This window comes from Scyliorhinus torazame, chromosome 20 (genome assembly GCF_047496885.1).
Source record: "Scyliorhinus torazame isolate Kashiwa2021f chromosome 20, sScyTor2.1, whole genome shotgun sequence".
In the NCBI taxonomy this organism is placed as follows: Eukaryota; Metazoa; Chordata; class Chondrichthyes; order Carcharhiniformes; family Scyliorhinidae; genus Scyliorhinus; species Scyliorhinus torazame.
The window spans coordinates 31,251,172-31,265,419 of record NC_092726.1 but is presented as its reverse complement, the minus strand read 5'-3'; the positions used below and the strand labels follow the sequence as shown (position 1 = coordinate 31,265,419).

Here is a 14,248-nt window from a genome sequence, read left to right as displayed (position 1 = left end):
TGCAGAACCAGTAAAACACAACACGAAGACATCGTCTGGCAAGCCGTCCCCTGTCGTCACCAGATGAAATGGAGACGCTGTGAAGGCCAGTGACACCCAACGGAGGGAGTGGAAGAAATCTCCACCTTTGCCGAAAAAAGGACAATCCGTGCAAGCAGCAAGTACTGGCGGTATCCAACAGGGGGCAATATCTAGTCTCCCTGAGCTCCATCCTAGCGTGTTGGTCGTGGAGTCAGGAGAACGAAAAGAGACGCCGTGAAGGTATACCTACATCCAAAGAGAATGCCGTTCAGTCTGTCGCCACACTTCCCCGTTGTGCAGGATGAAGGGATGTGGTAACTGAAGTGAGGAGAAGGCAAGTCGGCATCCGAGTGTGAAGGTGAGTGGCCTGTAAAGAGCAGCAGGAAATCTGTGTGGCATATCAGCTGAAAACGGAGCCTGGCTGCCGCAAGTCCGCGAGTCCATCGGCTCACAACATTCGTGCACGGAGCTCCCGACAGCAGAAAAGCTAGCAATGCTTTGGAGCCTGAAAGGCCTTAAATTGGTCAGGATGAGACAACTGGACAAGAGAGAAAAGGGTAAGCCAGGTTTTGCGGCATTTTCTGGTTTTATACATTTGGCGCCCCAAAGCGGGGAGAGGGCACCATTCCTGGAAGCACTGCAAGACCAGGTTGATGCGTGGAGCGGAAGGAGCAAGCCCCTGAACCATCTCCGAGTCCTAAAAATCAGTTTAATATTCGGTCCCCAGATTGAGGACATATCAGATATTAAACTGATAAGAACAGATACTACACTTGATCTGAGCCAAAAGGCCGAGAAGCGATAGCCCATATTTTCCGGCAATGGCTCTTGTCCTCCTCGTCCACCGACATTCAGGTGCACCTTGCTGCGCTCGACTGTGCTTTGGAACTTTTAGTCTACGCTCACTGTTGGACAAGAGACATCCAGCTTGGCCGAGCACGGTGGAGTCTGAGCATGCAGAACCAGTAAAACACAACAGGAAGACATCGTCTGGCAAGCCGTCCCCTGTCGTCACCAGATGAAATGGAGACGCTGTGAAGGCCCAGTGACACCCAACAGAGGGTGTCGAAGTCATCTCCACCTTTGCCGAACAAAGGGCAATCCGTGCAAACAGCAAGTACTGGCGGAATGCAACAGAGGGCAATGTCTAGTCTCCCTGAGCTCCACCCTGGCGTGTTGGTCGTGGAGTCAGGAGAACTAAAAGAGTCGCCGTGAAGGTATACCTACATCCAAACAGGATGCCGTTCAGTCTGTCGCAACAGTATCCCGTTGTGCAGGATGAAGGGATGTGGTAACTGAAGTGAGGAGAAGGCAAGTCGGCATCCGAGGGTGAGGGTGAGTGGCCTGTAAAAAGCAGCAGGAAATCTGTGCGGCCTATCAGCTGAAAGCGGAGCCTGGCTGCCGAAAGTCCTCGAGTCCATCGACTCGCAACATTAGTGCACGAAGCTCCCGCCAGCAGAAAAGCTAGCAATGCTTTGGAGCTTGAAATGCCTTAAATTGGTCAAGATGAGGCAACTGGACAACAGAGAAAAGGGGTAGGAAGATTTTGCGGCATTTTCTGCTTTTATACATTTCCGCCCCAAAGCGGGATGAAGGCACCATTCCTGGAAGCACTGCAAGCCCAGGTTGATGCGTGGAGCGGAAGGAGCAAGCCCCTGAACCATCTCCGAGTCCTAAAAATCAATTTAATATTCGGTCTCCATATTGAGGACATATCAGATATTAAACTGATAAGAGCAGATACTACACTTGATCTGAGCCAAAAGGCCGAGAAGCGATAGCCCATATTTTCCGGCAATGGCTCTTGTCCTCCTCATCCACCGACATTCAGGTGCACCTTGCTGCGCTCGACTGTGCTTTGGAACTTTTAGTCTACGCTCACTGTTGGTCAAGAAACCTCCAGCTTGGCCGAGCACGGTGGAGTCTGTGCATGCAGAACCAGTAAAACACAACACGAAGACATCATCTGGCAAGCCGTCCCCTGTCGTCACCAGATGAAATGGAGACGCTGTGAAGGCCAGTGACACCCAACGGAGGGAGTGGAAGAAATCTCCACCTTTGCCGAACAAAGGACAATCCGTGCAAACAGCAACTACTGGCGGAATCCAACAGAGGGCAATGTCTAGTCTCCCTGAGCTCCACCCTGGCGTGTTGGTCGTGGAGTCAGGAGAACTAAAAGAGACGCCGTGAAGGTATACCTACATCCAAACAGGATGCCGTTCAGTCTGTCGCCACACTTCCCCGTTGTGCAGGATGAAGGGATGTGGTAACTGAAGTGAGGAGTAGGCAAGTCGGCATCCGAGTGTGAAGGTGAGTGGCCTGTAAAAAGCAGCAGGAAATCTGTGTGGCATATCAGCTGAAAACGGAACCTGGCTGCCGCAAGTCCGCGAGTCCATCGGCTCGCAACATGAGTGCACGAAGCTCCCGCCAGCAGAAAAGCTAGCAATGCTTTGGAGCCTGAAAGGCCTTAAATTGGTCAGGATGAGACAACTGGACAAGAGAGAAAAGGGGAAGCCAGTTTTTGCGGCATTTTCTGCTTTTATACATTTTGCGCCCGAAAGCTGGGAGAGGGCACCATTCCTGGAAGCACTGCAAGCCCAGGTTGATGCGTGGAGCGGAAGGAGCAAGCCCCTGAACCATCTCCGAGTCCGAAAATTCAATTTAATATTCGGTCTCCATATTGAGGACATATCAGATATTAAACTGATAAGAACAAATACTACACTTGATCTGAGCCAAAAGGCCGAGAAGCGATAACCCATATTTTCCGGCAATGGCTCTTGTCCTCCTCATCCACCGACATTCAGGTGCACCTTGCTGCGCTCGACTGTGCTTTGGAACTTTTAGTCTACGCTCACTGTTGGTCAAGAAACCTCCAGCTTGGCCGAGCACGGTGGAGTCTGTGCATGCAGAACCAGTAAAACACAACACGAAGACATCGTCTGGCAAGCCGTCCCCTGTCGTCACCAGATGAAATGGAGACGCTGTGAAGGCCAGTGACACCCAACGGAGGGAGTGGAAGAAATCTCCACCTTTGCCGAAAAAAGGACAATCCGTGCAAGCAGCAAGTACTGGCGGTATCCAACAGGGGGCAATGTCTAGTCTCCCTGAGCTCCACCCTAGCGTGTTGGTCGTGGAGTCAGGAGAACGAAAAGAGACGCCGTGAAGGTATACCTACATCCAAAGAGAATGCCGTTCAGTCTGTCGCCACACTTCCCCGTTGTGCAGGATGAAGGGATGTGGTAACTGAAGTGAGGAGAAGGCAAGTCGGCATCCGAGTGTGAAGGTGAGTGGCCTGTAAAGAGCAGCAGGAAATCTGTGTGGCATATCAGCTGAAAACGGAGCCTGCCTGCCGCAAGTCCGCCGGCTCACAACATTCGTGCACGGAGCTCCCGACAGCAGAAAAGCTAGCAATGCTTTGGAGCCTGAAAGGCCTTAAATTGGTCAGGATGAGACAACTGGACAAGAGAGAAAAGGGTAAGCCAGGTTTTGCGGCATTTTCTGCTTTTATACATTTCCGCCCCAAAGCGGGGTGAAGGCACCATTCCTAGAAGCACTACAAGCCCAGGTTGATGCGTGGAGCGGAAGGAGCAAGCCCCTGAACCATCTCCGAGTCCTAAAAATCAATTTAATATTCGGTCTCCATATTGAGGAAATATCAGATATTAAACTGATAAGAACAGATACTACACTTGATCTGAGCCAAAAGGCCGAGAAGCGATAGCCCATATTTTCCGGCAATGGCTCTTGTCCTCCTCATCCACCGACATTCAGGTGCACCTTGCTGCGCTCGACTGTGCTTTGGAACTTTTAGTCTACGCTCACTGTTGGTCAAGAAACCTCCAGCTTGGCCGAGCACGGTGGAGTCTGTGCATGCAGAACCAGTAAAACACAACACGAAGACATCGTCTGGCAAGCCGTCCCCTGTCGTCACCAGATGAAATGGAGACGCTGTGAAGGCCAGTGACACCCAACGGAGGGAGTGGAAGAAATCTCCACCTTTGCCGAAAAAAGGACAATCCGTGCAAGCAGCAAGTACTGGCGGTATCCAAAAGGGGGCAATGTCTAGTCTCCCTGAGCTCCACCCGAGCGTGTTGGTCGTGGAGTCAGGAGAACGAAAAGAGACGCCGTGAAGGTATACCTACATCCAAAGAGAATGCCGTTCAGTCTGTCGCCACACTTCCCCGTTGTGCAGGATGAAGGGATGTGGTAACTGAAGTGAGGAGAAGGCAAGTCGGCATCCGAGTGTGAAGGTGAGTGGCCTGTAAAGAGCAGCAGGAAATCTGTGTGGCATATCAGCTGAAAACGGAGCCTGGCTGCCGCAAGTCCGCGAGTCCATCGGCTCACAACATTCGTGCACGGAGCTCCCGACAGCAGGAAAGCTAGCAATGCTTTGGAGCCTGAAAGGCCTTAAATTGGTCAGGATGAGACAACTGGACAAGAGAGAAAAGGGTAAGTCAGGTTTTGCGGCATTTTCTGCTATTATACATTTTGCGTCCCAAAGCGGGGAGAGGGCACCATTCCTGGAAGCACTGCAAGACCAGGTTGATGCGTGGAGCGGAAGGAGCAAGCCCCTGAACCATCTCCGAGTCCTAAAAATCAATTTAATATTCGGTCCCCAGATTGAGGACATATCAGATATTAAACTGATAAGAACAGATACTACACTTGATCTGAGCCAAAAGGCCGAGAAGCGATAGCCCATATTTTCCGGCAATGGCTCTTGTCCTCCTCATCCACCGACATTCAGGTGCACCTTGCTGCGCTCGACTGTGCTTTGGAACTTTTAGTCTACGCTCACTGTTGGTCAAGAAACCTCCAGCTTGGCCGAGCACGGTGGAGTCTGTGCATGCAGAACCAGTAAAACACAACACGAAGACATCGTCTGGCAAGCCGTCCCCTGTCGTCACCAGATGAAATGGAGACGCTGTGAAGGCCAGTGACACCCAACGGAGGGAGTGGAAGAAATCTCCACCTTTGCCGAAAAAAGGACAATCCGTGCAAGCAGCAAGTACTGGCGGTATCCAACAGGGGGCAATGTCTAGTCTCCCTGAGCTCCACCCTAGCGTGTTGGTCGTGGAGTCAGGAGAACGAAAAGAGACGCCGTGAAGGTATACCTACATCCAAAGAGAATGCCGTTCAGTCTGTCGCCACACTTCCCCGTTGTGCAGGATGAAGGGATGTGGTAACTGAAGTGAGGAGAAGGCAAGTCGGCATCCGAGTGTGAAGGTGAGTGGCCTGTAAAGAGCAGCAGGAAATCTGTGTGGCATATCAGCTGAAAACGGAGCCTGGCTGCCGCAAGTCCGCCGGCTCACAACATTCGTGCACGGAGCTCCCGACAGCAGAAAAGCTAGCAATGCTTTGGAGCCTGAAAGGCCTTAAATTGGTCAGGATGAGACAACTGGACAAGAGAGAAAAGGGTAAGCCAGGTTTTGCGGCATTTTCTGCTTTTATACATTTGGCGCCCCAAAGCGGGGTGTAGGCACCATTCCTGGAAGCACTGCAAGACCAGGTTGATGCGTGGAGCGGAAGGAGCAAGCCCCTGAACCATCTCCGAGTCCTAAAAATCAATTTAATATTCGGTCCCCAGATTGAGGACATATCAGATATTAAACTGATAAGAACAGATACTACACTTGATCTGAGCCAAAAGGCCGAGAAGCGATAGCCCATATTTTCCGGCAATGGCTCTTGTCCTCCTCGTCCACCGACATTCAGGTGCACCTTGCTGCGCTCGACTGTGCTTTGGAACTTTTAGTCTACGCTCACTGTTGGACAAGAGACATCCAGCTTGGCCGAACACGGTGGAGTCTGAGCATGCAGAACCAGTAAAACACAACAGGAAGACATCGTCTGGCAAGCCGTCCCCTGTCGTCACCAGATGAAATGGAGACGCTGTGAAGGCCCAGTGACACCCAACAGAGGGAGTCGAAGTCATCTCCACCTTTGCCGTACAAAGGGCAATCCGTGCAAACAGCAAGTACTGGCGGAATCCAACAGAGGGCAATGTCTAGTCTCCCTGAGCTCCACCCTGGCGTGTTGGTCGTTGAGTCAGGAGAACTAAAAGAGTCGCCGTGAAGGTATACCTACATCCAAACAGGATGCCGTTCAGTCTGTCGCAACAGTATCCCGTTGTGCAGGATGAAGGGATGTGGTAACTGAAGTCAGGAGAAGGCAAGTCGGCATCCGAGGGTGAGGGTGAGTGGCCTGTAAAAAGCAGCAGGAAATCTGTGCGGCATATCAGCTGAAAACGGAGCCTGGCTGCCGAAAGTCCTCGAGTCCATCGACTCGCAACATTAGTGCACGAAGCTCCCGCCAGCAGAAAAGCTAGCAATGCTTTGGAGCTTGAAATGCCTTAAATTGGTCAAGATGAGGCAACTGGACAACAAAGAAAAGGGGTAGGCAGGTTTTGCGGCATTTTCTGCTTTTATACATTTCCGCCCCAAAGCGGGGTGAAGGCACCATTTCTGGAAGCACTGCAAGCACAGGTTGATGCGTGGAGCGGAAGGAGCAAGCCCCTGAGCCATCTCCGAGTCCTAAAAATCAATTTAATATTCGGTCTCCATATTGCGAACATATCAGATATTAAACTGATAAGAGCAGATACTACACTTGATCTGAGCCAAAAGGCCGAGAAGCGATAGCCCATATTTTCCGGCAATGGCTCTTGTCCTCCTCATCCACCGACATTCAGGTGCACCTTGCTGCGCTCGACTGTGCTTTGGAACTTTTAGTCTACGCTCACTGTTGGTCAAGAAACCTCCAGCTTGGCCGAGCACGGTGGAGTCTGTGCATGCAGAACCAGTAAAACACAACACGAAGACATCGTCTGGCAAGCCGTCCCCTGTCGTCACCAGATGAAATGGAGACGCTGTGAAGGCCAGTGACACCCAACGGAGGGAGTGGAAGAAATCTCCACCTTTGCCGAACAAAGGACAATCCGTGCAAGCAGCAAGTACTGGCGGTATCCAACAGGGGGCAATGTCTAGTCTCCCTGAGCTCCACCCTGGCGTGTTGGTCGTGGAGTCAGGAGAACTAAAAGAGACGCCGTGAAGGTATACCTACATCCAAACAGGATGCCGTTCAGTCTGTCGCAACAGTATCCCGTTGTGCAGGATGAAGGGATGTGGTAACTGAAGTGAGGAGAAGGCAAGTCGGCATCCGAGGGTGAGGGTGAGTGGCCTGTAAAAAGCAGCAGGAAATCTGTGCGGCATATCAGCTGAAAACGGAGCCTGGCTGCCGAAAGTCCTCGAGTCCATCGACTCGCAACATTAGTGCACGAAGCTCCCGCCAGCAAAAAAAGCTAGCAATGCTTTGGAGCATGAAATGCCTTAAATTGGTCAAGATGAGGCAACTGGACAACAGAGAAAAGGGGTAGGCAGGTTTTGCGTCATTTTCTACTTTTATACATTTCCGCCCCAAAGCGGGGTGAAGGCACCATTCCGGGAAGCACTACAAGCCCAGGTTGATGCGTGGAGCGGAAGGAGCAAGCCCCTGAACCATCTCCGAGTCCTAAAAATCAATTTAATATTCGGTCTCCATATTGAGGAAATATCAGATATTAAACTTATAAGAACAGATACTACACTTGATCTGAGCCAAAAGGCCGAGAAGCGATAGCCCATATTTTCCGGCAATGGCTCTTGTCCTCCTCATCCACCGACATTCAGGTGCACCTTGCTGCGCTCGACTGTGCTTTGGAACTTTTAGTCTACGCTCACTGTTGGTCAAGAAACCTCCAGCTTGGCCGAGCACGGTGGAGTCTGTGCATGCAGAACCAGTAAAACACAACACGAAGACATCGTCTGGCAAGCCGTCCCCTGTCGTCACCAGATGAAATGGAGACGCTGTGAAGGCCAGTGACACCCAACGGAGGGAGTGGAAGAAATCTCCACCTTTGCCGAAAAAAGGACAATCCGTGCAAGCAGCAAGTACTGGCGGTATCCAACAGGGGGCAATGTCTAGTCTCCCTGAGCTCCACCCTAGCGTGTTGGTCGTGGAGTCAGGAGAACGAAAAGAGACGCCGTGAAGGTATACCTACATCCAAAGAGAATGCCGTTCAGTCTGTCGCCACACTTCCCCGTTGTGCAGGATGAAGGGATGTGGTAACTGAAGTGAGGAGAAGGCAAGTCGGCATCCGAGTGTGAAGGTGAGTGGCCTGTAAAGAGCAGCAGGAAATCTGTGTGGCATATCAGCTGAAAACGGAGCCTGGCTGCCGCAAGTCCGCGAGTCCATCGGCTCACAACATTCGTGCACGGAGCTCCCGACAGCAGGAAAGCTAGCAATGCTTTGGAGCCTGAAAGGCCTTAAATTGGTCAGGATGAGACAACTGGACAAGAGAGAAAAGGGTAAGTCAGGTTTTGCGGCATTTTCTGGTTTTATACATTTGGCGCCCCAAAGCGGGGTGAGGGCACCATTCCTGGAAGCACTGCAAGACCAGGTTGATGCGTGGAGCGGAAGGAGCAAGCCCCTGAACCATCTCCGAATCCTAAAAATCAGTTTAATATTCAGTCCCCAGATTGAGGACATATCAGATATTAAACTGATAAGAACAGATACTACACTTGATCTGAGCCAAAAGGCCGAGAAGCGATAGCCCATATTTTCCGGCAATGGCTCTTGTCCTCCTCGTCCACCGACATTCAGGTGCACCTTGCTGCGCTCGACTGTGCTTTGGAACTTTTAGTCTACGCTCACTGTTGGACAAGAGACATCCAGCTTGGCCGAGCACGGTGGAGTCTGAGCATGCAGAACCAGTAAAACACAACAGGAAGACATCGTCTGGCAAGCCGTCCCCTGTCGTCACCAGATGAAATGGAGACGCTGTGAAGGCCCAGTGACACCCAACAGAGGGAGTCGAAGTCATCTCCACCTTTGCCGAACAAAGGGCAATCCGTGCAAACAGCAAGTACTGGCGGAATGCAACAGAGGGCAATGTCTAGTCTCCCTGAGCTCCACCCTGGCGTGTTGGTCGTGGAGTCAGGAGAACTAAAAGAGTCGCCGTGAAGGTATACCTACATCCAAACAGGATGCCGTTCAGTCTGTCGCAACAGTATCCCGTTGTGCAGGATGAAGGGATGTGGTAACTGAAGTGAGGAGAAGGCAAGTCGGCATCCGAGGGTGAGGGTGAGTGGCCTGTAAAAAGCAGCAGGAAATCTGTGCGGCATATCAGCTGAAAACGGAGCCTGGCTGCCGAAAGTCCTCGAGTCCATCGACTCGCAACATTAGTGCACGAAGCTCCCGCCAGCAGAAAAGCTAGCAATGCTTTGGAGCTTGAAATGCCTTAAATTGGTCAAGATGAGGCAACTGGACAACAGAGAAAAGGGGTAGGCAGGTTTTGCGGCATTTTCTGCTTTTATACATTTCCGCCCCAAAGCGGGGTGAAGGCACCATTCCTGGAAGCACTGCAAGCCCAGGTTGATGCGTGGAGCAGAAGGAGCAAGCCCCTGAACCATCTCCGAGTCCTAAAAATCAATTTAATATTCGGTCTCCATATTGAGGACATATCAGATATTAAACTGATAAGAGCAGATACTACACTTGATCTGAGCCAAAAGGCCGAGAAGCGATAGCCCATATTTTCCGGCAATGGCTCTTGTCCTCCTCATCCACCGACATTCAGGTGCACCTTGCTGCGCTCGACTGTGCTTTGGAACTTTTAGTCTACGCTCACTGTTGGTCAAGAAACCTCCAGCTTGGCCGAGCACGGTGGAGTCTGTGCATGCAGAACCAGTAAAACATAACACGAAGACATCGTCTGGCAAGCCGTCCCCTGTCGTCACCAGATGAAATGGAGACGCTGTGAAGGCCAGTGACACCCAACGGAGGGAGTGGAAGAAATCTCCACCTTTGCCGAACAAAGGACAATCCGTGCAAGCAGCAAGTACTGGCGGTATCCAACAGGGGGCAATGTCTAGTCTCCCTGAGCTCCACCCTAGCGTGTTGGTCGTGGAGTCAGGAGAACGAAAAGAGACGCCGTGAAGATATACCTACATCCAAAGAGAATGCCGTTCAGTCTGTCGCCACACTTCCCCGTTGTGCAGGATGAAGGGATGTGGTAACTGAAGTGAGGAGAAGGCAAGTCGGCATCCGAGTGTGAAGGTGAGTGGCCTGTAAAGAGCAGCAGGAAATCTGTGTGGCATATCAGCAGAAAACGGAGCCTGGCTGCCGCAAGTCCGCGAGTCCATCGGCTCACAACATTCGTGCACGGAGCTCCCGCCAGCAGAAAAGCTAGCAATGCTTTGGAGCCTGAAAGGCCTTAAATTGGTCAGGATGAGACAACTGGACAAGAGAGAAAAGGGTAAGCCAGGTTTTGCGGCATTTTCTGCTATTATACATTTTGCGCCCCAAAGCGGGGAGAGGGCACCATTCCTGGAAGCACTGCAAGACCAGGTTGATGCGTGGAGCGGAAGGAGCAAGCCCCTGAACCATCTCCGAGTCCTAAAAATCAATTTAATATTCGGTCCCCAGATTGAGGACATATCAGATATTAAACTGATAAGAACAGATTTTTTTTTTTTTTTTTCAAAAAAATATACTTTATTCATAAAAATTTATCATGAGCATTACATAAACATTTCAAATTGTCTTGACTGTACATTTTCGGCAGGGTTACATGTTGCCTTGACTTTCGTTCATTCAATTATGATATTGTCGGACAAATATCACTCTTTACATTACAATTCCTTCTTAAATATTTACAGTGGCATGTTTGTTTTATACATTGGAGTGTTGGTTGCCCAGACCGAGGGGCTTTACACTGTTACGCGCCCCTCGGTGTACATTTGCTGGAAAGACTTTACACTGTGGTCTTTCCCCATTGCGCCTTGGCGGCAGCTGCCCCAAGCTTGAGTGCGTCCCTCAGCACGTAGTCCTGGACCTTGGAAAACTGATAAGAACAGATTTTTTTTTTTTTTTTTTTTTTTCAAAAAAATATACTTTATTCATAAAAATTTATCATGAGCATTACAGAAACATTTCAAATTGTCTTGACTGTACATTTTCGGCAGGGTAACATGTTGCTTTGACTTTCTTTCATTCAATTTTGATATTGTCGTACACATATCACTCTTTACATTACAATTCCTTCTGAAATATTTACAGTGGCATGTTTGTTTTATACATTGGAGTGTTGGTTGCCCCGACCGAGGGGCTTTACACTGTTACCGGCCCCTCGGTGTACATTTGCTGGAAAGACTTTACACAGTGGTCTTTCCCCATTGCGCCTTGGCGGCAGCTGCCCCAAGCTTGAGTGCGTCCCTCAGCACGTAGTCCTGGACCTTGGAATGTGCCAGTCTGCAACACTCGGTCGAGGACAATTCTTTGCACTGGAAGATCAGCAAGTTTCGGGTAGACCAAAGAGCGTCTTTTACCGAGTTGATGACCTTCCAGCAGCAGTTGACATTTGTCTCGGTGTGTGTGCCTGGAAACAGTCCGTAGAGCACAGAGTCCTGTGTCACAGATCTGTTTGGGATAAACCTTGACAAATACCACTGCATCTCTCTCCAGACCTTCTTTGCAAAGGCACATTCCACAAGGGGGTGTGTGACCGTCTCATTTCCCCCACAGCCACTCCGAGGGCAGCGTGCATTGGTGCAGAGCCTTCGGGTGTGCATGAAGAATCTGACAGGGAGGGCCCTTCTCACCACCAGCCAAGCTAGGTCTTGGTGCTTGTTTGAAAGTTCTGGTGATGAGGCGTTCTGCCAGATGACTCTGGCAGTCTGCTCAGGGAACCATCCAAAGTCCTCCACGGTCTCCTTTTCCCTGAGGGCCTCGAGGACATTACGTGCTGACCACTACTTCATTTCCTTGTGGTCAAAGGTGTTTTCCTTCAAAAACTTTTCCACAAAGGACAGGTGGTACGGTACGGTCCAACTACTTGGAGCGTTCCGCGGCAATGAGGCCAGGCCCATCCTTCGCAACACCGGGGACAGGTAGAACCTCAGTATGTAGTGACACTTGGTGTTTGCATACTGGGGGTCCACGCACAGCTTGATGCAGCTGGACACAAAGGTGGCCAACAGGATGAGGGAGGCGTTGGGTACGTTCCGCCCTCCCTTCTCCAGAGGTTTGTACATGGTGTCCCTTCGGACACGGTCCATCTTGGATCGCCAGATAAATTTGAAGATGGCCCGGGTGACTGCTGTGGCGTAGGGTCGGGTTATGGGCCAGACCTGCGCCACGTACAGTAGCACAGAGAGTACCTCACACCTGATGACCAGGGTTTTGCCCGCAATGGAGAGGGAGCGTTGCTCCCACCAGCCCAGTTTCTGTCTTACCTTTCCTATGCGCTCCTCCCAGTTTTTGGTGCACGCCCCAGCAGCTCCGAACCATATCCCCAGCCCCTTCAGGTAATCTGACCTGACAGTGAAGGGGACAAAGGACCGGTCGGCCCAGTTCCCAAAGAACATGGCCTCGCTCTTGCCCCGGTTTACCTTGGCTCCAGAGGCCAGTTCAAACTGGTCGCAGGTGGTTAAGAGCCTGCGTACAGACGCAGGATCCGAGCAGAAGACGGCAACGTCGTCCATGTACAGGGAGGCCTTGACTTGCATGCCTCCACTGCCTGGGATCGTCACTCCTCTTATACCCGGATCCCTCCTGATGGACTCGGCAAAAGGTTCTATGCAGCACACAAAAAGGGCAGAGGAGAGAGGGCAGCCCTGCCTGACTCCAGATCTGATCTGGAACTTTTCTGATTCCCACCCATTGATTGAGACTGCGCTATAGATGTTTGTGTAGAGCAGTTTGATCCAATTGCTAATTCCCTCCCCAAACCCCATTTTGGAGAGCACATCCATCATGTAGGTGTGCGATATTCTGTCAAAAGCCTTCTCCTGGTCAAGGCTGATGAGGCAAGTGTCCACCCCCCTGTCCTGCACGTAGGCGATCGTATCCCTGAGTAGCGCGAGGCTATCAGAGATCTTCCTACCGGGTACAGCACAGGTCTGGTCAGGGTGGATCACCGACTCCAGAGCAGACCTGACCCGATTGGCGATGACCTTTGCTAGAATTTTGTAGTCCACATTCAACAGTGAAATGGGTCGCCAATTTCGAATTTCTTCCCTTTCCCCCTTCTGTTTGTAGATGAGGGTGATGATGCCTTTCCTCGTGGACTCTGACATGCTGCCTTCCAGAAGCATACTCTCGTACACTTCCAGCAGGTCTGGGCCCATCCAGTCCCACAGAGCCGAATACAACTCAACCGGTAAGCCGTCGCTTCCGGGAGTTTTACTCGTCTCGAAGGACTTGGCGGCCTTTGTCAGCTCGTCCAGAGTTAGTGGTTTGTCCAGGTTTTCCAGCTCGCTGTCGCCTATGACCTCCGTGATAGTCGACAGGAAGGTCTGGGAAACAGTGCTATCTGTTGGCTTCAGGTCATACAGTCCGGCATAAAAGGATTGGCTGATCCTCAGGATGTCAGACTGCGATGACTTTTCAGAGCCATCTTCTTCCTTCAGGCTGCTGATCACAGAGGTCTCTCTGTGCACCTTTTGGAAGAAGAAGCGTGAGCACTTTTCGTCCTGCTCCACGGAGCGGACTCTGGAACGGAAGATAACCTTGGAGGCCTCCGAGGTGTAGAGCGAGGCTTGCTGGCTCTTCACCTCTTGGAGATCCTCCTTGACATCCACCCCCATCGACTGCAGCTGGAGCAAATTTTGCATACTTTTCTGGAGCCTGGACATGACCCCTCGTCTCTCTCTCACCTTTTGAACGCCCTTGAGGATGAAAAACCTCTTGATATTCCCCTTGATTGCTTCCCACCAGAGATGTGGGGCCTCAAAGAGGGGTTTCACGGTTCTCCAACCTTTGTAATCCCTCCTGAGTTCCTCGATGTTCTCAGGGGTCAGCAGTTTTACATTTAGCTTCCACGTCCCCCTGCCTACCCCCTGGTCTTCCTGCAGGTGGCAGTCGGCCAGTAGGAGGCAGTGGTCAGAGAAGAACACCGGCGTTACGTCGGTGGACCTGACCGTGAAAGCTCGGGACACAAAAAAGAAGTCTATCCTGGAACGGACGGACCCGTCTGGCCGTGACCATGTGTTTCTACGCTGCGCGCCGTCTGCAGGGTTGCTGCAGACGTCGAGCAGCTTGGCGTCTTTTACCGTTTCCATCAGGAGTCTGGACGTAGCGTCTAGTTTGCTGTCGGCTTTGCTGGATCGTCCAGCCGCATCGATGATGCAGTTGAAGTCACCACCCAGGATGACCGGCTTGGAGGTGGCCAACAGCAGTGGGC

The 14,248-nt window shown here is 51.3% G+C and overlaps 10 non-coding genes and 1 pseudogene across 10 annotated transcripts; all 11 read right to left on the bottom strand.

The window, feature by feature from the left end:
- Nucleotides 1-633: 633 nt before the first annotated feature.
- On the bottom strand, nucleotides 634-824 carry LOC140397100 (U2 spliceosomal RNA). The gene has a single exon (XR_011936697.1). It is a non-coding gene; the product is annotated as a U2 spliceosomal RNA (small nuclear RNA).
- Nucleotides 825-1,609: 785 nt separating this feature from the next.
- Nucleotides 1,610-1,800, bottom strand: LOC140397659 (U2 spliceosomal RNA). Its single transcript, XR_011937092.1, has one exon. It is a non-coding gene; the product is annotated as a U2 spliceosomal RNA (small nuclear RNA).
- Nucleotides 1,801-2,585: 785 nt separating this feature from the next.
- Nucleotides 2,586-2,776, bottom strand: LOC140397709 (U2 spliceosomal RNA). Its single transcript, XR_011937140.1, has one exon. It is a non-coding gene; the product is annotated as a U2 spliceosomal RNA (small nuclear RNA).
- A 776-nt stretch (nucleotides 2,777-3,552) lies between these two features.
- LOC140397760 (U2 spliceosomal RNA) lies at nucleotides 3,553-3,743 on the bottom strand. The gene has a single exon (XR_011937188.1). It is a non-coding gene; the product is annotated as a U2 spliceosomal RNA (small nuclear RNA).
- A 785-nt stretch (nucleotides 3,744-4,528) lies between these two features.
- On the bottom strand, nucleotides 4,529-4,719 carry LOC140397821 (U2 spliceosomal RNA). The gene has a single exon (XR_011937249.1). It is a non-coding gene; the product is annotated as a U2 spliceosomal RNA (small nuclear RNA).
- Nucleotides 4,720-5,496: 777 nt separating this feature from the next.
- Nucleotides 5,497-5,687, bottom strand: LOC140397334 (U2 spliceosomal RNA). The gene has a single exon (XR_011936822.1). It is a non-coding gene; the product is annotated as a U2 spliceosomal RNA (small nuclear RNA).
- A 785-nt stretch (nucleotides 5,688-6,472) lies between these two features.
- Nucleotides 6,473-6,663, bottom strand: LOC140397854 (U2 spliceosomal RNA). The gene has a single exon (XR_011937279.1). It is a non-coding gene; the product is annotated as a U2 spliceosomal RNA (small nuclear RNA).
- Nucleotides 6,664-7,448: 785 nt separating this feature from the next.
- LOC140397828 (U2 spliceosomal RNA) lies at nucleotides 7,449-7,639 on the bottom strand. Its single transcript, XR_011937256.1, has one exon. It is a non-coding gene; the product is annotated as a U2 spliceosomal RNA (small nuclear RNA).
- A 785-nt stretch (nucleotides 7,640-8,424) lies between these two features.
- LOC140397787 (U2 spliceosomal RNA) lies at nucleotides 8,425-8,615 on the bottom strand. The gene has a single exon (XR_011937215.1). It is a non-coding gene; the product is annotated as a U2 spliceosomal RNA (small nuclear RNA).
- Nucleotides 8,616-9,400: 785 nt separating this feature from the next.
- LOC140397672 (U2 spliceosomal RNA) lies at nucleotides 9,401-9,591 on the bottom strand. Its single transcript, XR_011937105.1, has one exon. It is a non-coding gene; the product is annotated as a U2 spliceosomal RNA (small nuclear RNA).
- Nucleotides 9,592-10,376: 785 nt separating this feature from the next.
- On the bottom strand, nucleotides 10,377-10,557 carry LOC140397127 (U2 spliceosomal RNA; annotated as a pseudogene).
- Nucleotides 10,558-14,248: the final 3,691 nt, after the last annotated feature.